The sequence below is a fragment of the Capricornis sumatraensis genome, chromosome 2, assembly GCF_032405125.1.
Source record: "Capricornis sumatraensis isolate serow.1 chromosome 2, serow.2, whole genome shotgun sequence".
In the NCBI taxonomy this organism is placed as follows: Eukaryota; Metazoa; Chordata; class Mammalia; order Artiodactyla; family Bovidae; genus Capricornis; species Capricornis sumatraensis.
The window spans coordinates 196,783,119-196,789,118 of NC_091070.1; positions in this window are offsets into that span (position 1 = coordinate 196,783,119).

Sequence of the window (6,000 nt, forward strand, 5' to 3'; positions counted from 1 at the left end):
ATACAATCAGTATGCCCAGACAATGGCATATTATATTTAAGGGCTTTTGATAAAATTTAAAGCCTAATTTTCCTATGATAAATTGTGGTGTTGGTTTTGTCTAGTTTTTTTTTTTCTTGTAGAAACAATAAGTTAAATTTTATAAGAAAATGCAAACATACCATAGAGGAAAGAAGAACCTGCCAGAATGACACAGAGTCTATCAGTATGATCAGGAACTCACTGTTGATGTTCTACTAGAGATATTAATATATGACCTGACTGTGTGATGCCTTTCTCTTTCCTAAGTAGTTTTATCTACTATGGATTGTGGGAAATAGCTGTAAGAATGCTACTGTGTGAGAAATATGACAAATGGATGTCTAGTCCACTTAAATGGCCAAGAGTTCACCTAGGCAGGGAAACTAACTTAAGGGTAGATACACACTTGATCTCCCTGCTTTCTTACCATACTCAGAAGCCTATGCTAGAATAGCAGCTGAAAGCAGAGGCTTCTTTCCAGAAACAATGCATGATTTTTCAAATGTGCCTCTGACCACACTCTTAAATAATCAGGGTGTCTTTCTAGGAAAGAAAATTAAAAAAACAAAAAAATTGCCTTACTTACAAAATTCTAAAAAAATGGTAAATACACATTTATCCAAGAAATCTAATTTAGGGGTGTCCCTGACTGGACTTTTCACTGATATATTCTTCATCATCACTTAAGAGAACTCAGAAGGGCCAATGTGCAAACACACAGAGATTTCTGAAGACCTCTGTATTAAGGGATTTGAGGCTTTTTCATTTCAGTTCAGATGAACTGTACTAAAAATAAAAAACAAAGAAAAAAACCCTTAGTATAGATATAAATATTCACAAAAGGATACAGTATTTAACTAGATTAATACAATATTGAAAATAATTCAATGTAGGGCCTTTTAAAACTCTAGACTCATTTATAATTCTGTAACTACAAATAAAAACAAATAGGTATACTATAAAAGACAAGGTGGTAATTTGGGGAAGAAGGAGGGAGAGGAGAAGTAGAAGGAAGAGGGAAAGATGAAGGTAAAGGGGAGTAGGGGGGAGGGAAGAGAAGAAGAAAGAAAGAAATAGTAGGGCTTAAAAACTGTGAATAAACACTGCTGATTTACCAGGAGTCTACCATATATCAGACACTGTACTAGGCACTTGATATGCACAATCTCATTCAACATCACAGTAGTGACAATTTTTATAGCTAAGAATTCTAGAAGGTGTTTTCCTCATCTAAAAAAGTAAGAGCTCCCCTCCACAATCACAGAAAAATATACATAATATACACATACTGAATGAATGAGGAAGATGGGCACAGACTAAAAGAGAAAGGAAAAGGAAGATGGAAGGCATGTTTGACTTTTTTCTCAATTAAAAATGTCCAAAAGGTTTTTTTGCAATGTGCTTCTAACTAGGCATGTCCACAAATGTATCTCATTTAATCCTTCATTATGACCAGGCTGTAAATTTGTAGTGAGAGACAAATAAAGAATTAAAGCTACAAAGCACAAAATCTAAGCAGGCACAACTGAGTTCCCAGCCCTGTCCCCAACTTCCTCTTCCAAAATTGGCAAAACCTCTTACATAGAGTATTTGCTCAGCAAACACTGAATCAGCTTCTTTGTTCTCAGCCCCTTACTGTACAGAGTTTGGCTCCAAACAGCACTCCAGTCACAGGGAATGAATGAAAATCAATAGTTGCACTCATCACCTCAAATACTGTCCCACAGCCTATTACTTTTGATTCGTTAGGGGTTGATGAACATCTTCTTGATGCTTCCCAGGTGGCTCAGTGGTAAAGAATCTGCCTGTTGATGCTGGAGACATCAGTTTGACCCCTTGGTCGGGAAGATCCCTGGAGTAGGAAATGGCCACCCACTTCCATATTCTTGCCTGGAAAATCCCATGGACAGAGGAGTCTGGCAGGCTGCAGTCCATGGTGTTGCAAAGAGTCAAACTCAGCTGAGTGCCTGAGCATGCACGCATGCACAAAAACCTTCTCAGGAGGAAATGATATGCTAGGCTCCTTAAACTTTAATAGCCTCATCTGTAAAAATGGGTAAAATAATACTTCCATTAAAGTTTGTTTCCAGAATTAAGTAGATAGAGGCTTGGTGGAGGCAGCACTCTAAATGGTAGTTATTATTATTAACATGGAGAATACAGAAAAACTGAATGAATTAGTACCTGGCTACAAGATAAGGCAATCTTGTTGAAGAAAATACAATTCAAAGTTTCTCAAAATAATTAGAGAATAAAAAGACAATAATAACTAAGAAACGCTGAACTGTCTGTTCCAATTCTAATGAAAAATTTCTGCTGCAGATAAACATTTACTTGGTCCTGTGGGTGAAGTTCAGTGCTAAATTCTTAGCATAAAGAATAAAAAGAAATACAAGTCACAATGTGCACCAAGGAGCTTACAGTCTGGCTGGGAAAGGAGCTTCATTTTATGCATAAATCCTAATAGTATAAGGAAGAATGTAAAGAAAACAGTATCTAAATGAAATACTGAAGGGCAGTCAATGGTGAGGATATCATCTGGAGTGATGAGGGGAGGCTTCATGAGAGAAGCTGGAACTGAAGGTAGGCTTAAAGAATGACAGGGTTTGTTCTGGAGAGTGGAGAGTATTTCATATAGGTACATAGGTTGAAAAGGAAGACAGGAAGGAGATATTGGCAGTCAGCTCATTCTAGTTAGACCCCTTTTGAGATCTCCTCTGAATCCATACTTTGGCCAACTGATGTGAACAGCTGACTCATTTGAAAAGACCCTGATGCTGGGAAAGATTGAGGGCAGGAGGAGAAGGGGATGACAGAGGATGAGATGATTGGATGGCATTACTGACTCAAGGGACGTGAGTTTGGGTAAACTCTGGGAGTTGGTGATGGACAGGGAGGCCAACTGCGGTTCATGGGGTTGCAAAGAGTTGGACATGACTGAGTGACTGAACTGAACTGAACTGAATCCATTCCATTTTTTAAAAGTTGTAAATAGAGGAAAATTATGACATGATGACTGTGGGAAAGACAACCTCTTATTCAGTAAGCACTTATATGGAAAAAAAAAAAAAAACAACAAACCCAAAACAAGAATTAGCATTTATTAAGCATCTAGAAAGTGAAGAGGAACTAAAAAGCCTCTTGGTGAAAGTGAAAGAGGAGAGTGAAAAAGTTGGCTTAAAACTCAACATTCAGAAAATGAAGATCATGTCATCTGGTCCCATCACTTCATGTGAAATAGATGGGGAAACAGTGGAAACAGTGGGTGACTTTAATTTTCTGGGCTCCAAAATCATTGCAGATGGTGATTGCAGCCATGAAATTAAAAGACTCTTACTCCTTAGAAGGAAAGTTATGACCAACCTAGATAGCATGTTGAAAAGCAGAGACATTACTTTGCCAACAAAGGTCCATCTGGTCAAGGCTATGGTTTTTCCAGTGGTCATGTATGGATGTGAGAGTTGGACTGTGAAGAAAGCTGAGCACCGAAGAATTGATGCTTTCGAGCTGTGGTGTTGGAGAAGACTCTTGAGAGTCCCTTGGACTGCAAGGAGATCCAACCAGTCCATTCTGAAGATCAGCCCTGGAATTTCTTTGCAAGGAATGATGCTAAAGCTGAAACTCCAGTACTTTGGCCACCTCATGCAAAGAGTTGACTCATTGGAAAAGACTTTGATGCTGGGAGGGATTGGGGGCAGGAGGAGAAGGGGACGACAGAGGATGGGATGGGTGGATGGCATCCCTGACTCAATGGATGTGAGTCTGAGTGAACTACGGGAGTTGGTGATGGATAGGGAGGCCTGGCATGCTGCGATTCATGGGGTTGCAAAGAGTCGGACACAACTGAGCAACTGAACTGAACTGAACTGTGTGTCAAACATTGCATTAGGCACTTTGCTTATAAATCCCAGTTAATCTCACAACTCTGAGGTTAAAAATAAGAAAATGAAAGATTAGAGAATTTAAGTGATTTGCACAAGATCACACAGCTAGAAAGATGCAAATTTAGGTTTCAAGCTTAAATATGTTTAACCTCAGTCCACACGTTTTTTGCTATAAATTCTACCTTATATAGAAAAGTGTACATTGAAAAAATTTAAATCTTATTCACGGTTACTCTATAATCAGAAACTAACATTAAGAATAATACTGTTGATATGTGCTGACATCTAAAACAATAGCAATAATTAAAATAACCCAACCACCTAACTTACACCTGTAATTTTAGTATTCTGCCACCAGGTGGTGATAGAATCCTGGTCCTTGAGAATTACAAGGGCATGTTTTTGCCTGCTATTATTTTGTGTGTGTTCTAGTCCCTCCTCCATCTCTGAAAGTAAAGGTAAGAGTGCCTGATCTTCAGATAGAATTGTCAACTAAATCCCCAAGAGGTTAAATTTTCCAAATGTTTTCAAAATTTTATTTATCAAAACCTCACCTGTGAGCATAATTCCAAACTTCAACAATTTTCAAACAATTCTATTACAGATTGTATTCGATGAATTCTAGTTCTTTGTTACTCTCACACTGTACGGTGAGCTTGAAGGGTAGAAATTGTATGTTATTTCCCTTACAACCCCAGTATGTAGAATATCAGTACCTGGAACATAATGGGCACACAATAAAGAACATAAGTAATTAATTCCAAATATTTTAGAAGAACTTTTGAACCAAATGCTTAGGGCACAATTATTTGGTGCTTCATTCATTGATACATAATTTTCTTTTTTCAAACCACTCTTACAGCTTGCTGGCTTATTGTAAAAAGCCCTTTGTTGAGGTTGGTCATCAGCAGAAGCATTTCTGTCAGTGGTCAAGCACTTCCTTTTGCCTTAGCCAGGAAAAGTCTACATTCATTACAAGCCCTACCCTACTCAGCATCCTAGTTTGTCTTTTCAACCCTCTTATGCCTAGGAAGGCCACTTCCTTTCTCTATGAAAAGTGAAGAAAAAAATGTGAAAAACAAGAAGCATGCTACATAACTGTCAGAAAGAGGCAACTGTCCACTTGACCCTTTTTAGTTCTTTCCCTCTCTCACTCTGAAGCTGGGGGAATGATTTAACTACTTTTAGGCAGAGGAGTAAAGTTATACATTAGTGCTGAGTAGCTCATTTCCCTTAGCAACACCTTAGCAACAGCAGATTCAAGTTCAAAATACCTCCTTGAAAATGATCACACCTTTAACGAGGATGAGTATTTTTTTAATATAAGATTTTTGAACAGAAGTTTTAACATTGTAACCCCCAAAGCCTTGTAGGTTACAAATACTGATTTCATGCTAACCTCGCTCTATGATATTATGAAATTATCTAACATTATGCTCTATGTAACCATAATAATGTTGGGCTCCTGTGAAATTTCAGCTTCTGGAGAAGCCCTGGTCCTACTCTAACATTATTCACAAATATATAACTTTTATCAAGTCACCATCAATTCTAGGTTATTACAGAAATTATACTTAAGTTCTTTTAAAAGGATTATTGTTACTGACCTCACTATTCAGTCTGTTCCCTTATTGAGAAGAGTGAATAACTAAAATCACAGTTTTAAACCCTACATCAAGGTTTTACAAACTATGTTACATATAACCTAAGCTTCTGTGGACAGTTTAAAGAAAAATATAAAAAAGAATTCCAATTTTACCCCAAACTGGTACTTACTGTTATTTAATACCATTTAATACCTACCTTGGGCTTCCCTAGTAGGTGGCTCAGACGGTAAAGAATCCGCCTGCAATGCGGGAGACCTGAGTTCGATCTCTGGATTGGGAAGATTCTTGGTGGAGGGCATAGCAACCCACTCCAGTATTCTTACCTGAAGAATCCCCATGGACAGAGGAGCCTCGTGGCTGTGGTCCATGGGGTCGCAAAGAGTCGGAGACGACTGAGTGACTAAGAACAATACCTACCTTGCCTACTTTATTAGCCATAAAATGGATCATGGGATAATCAGTTAATCATCCCATTTGATTATTTTTAC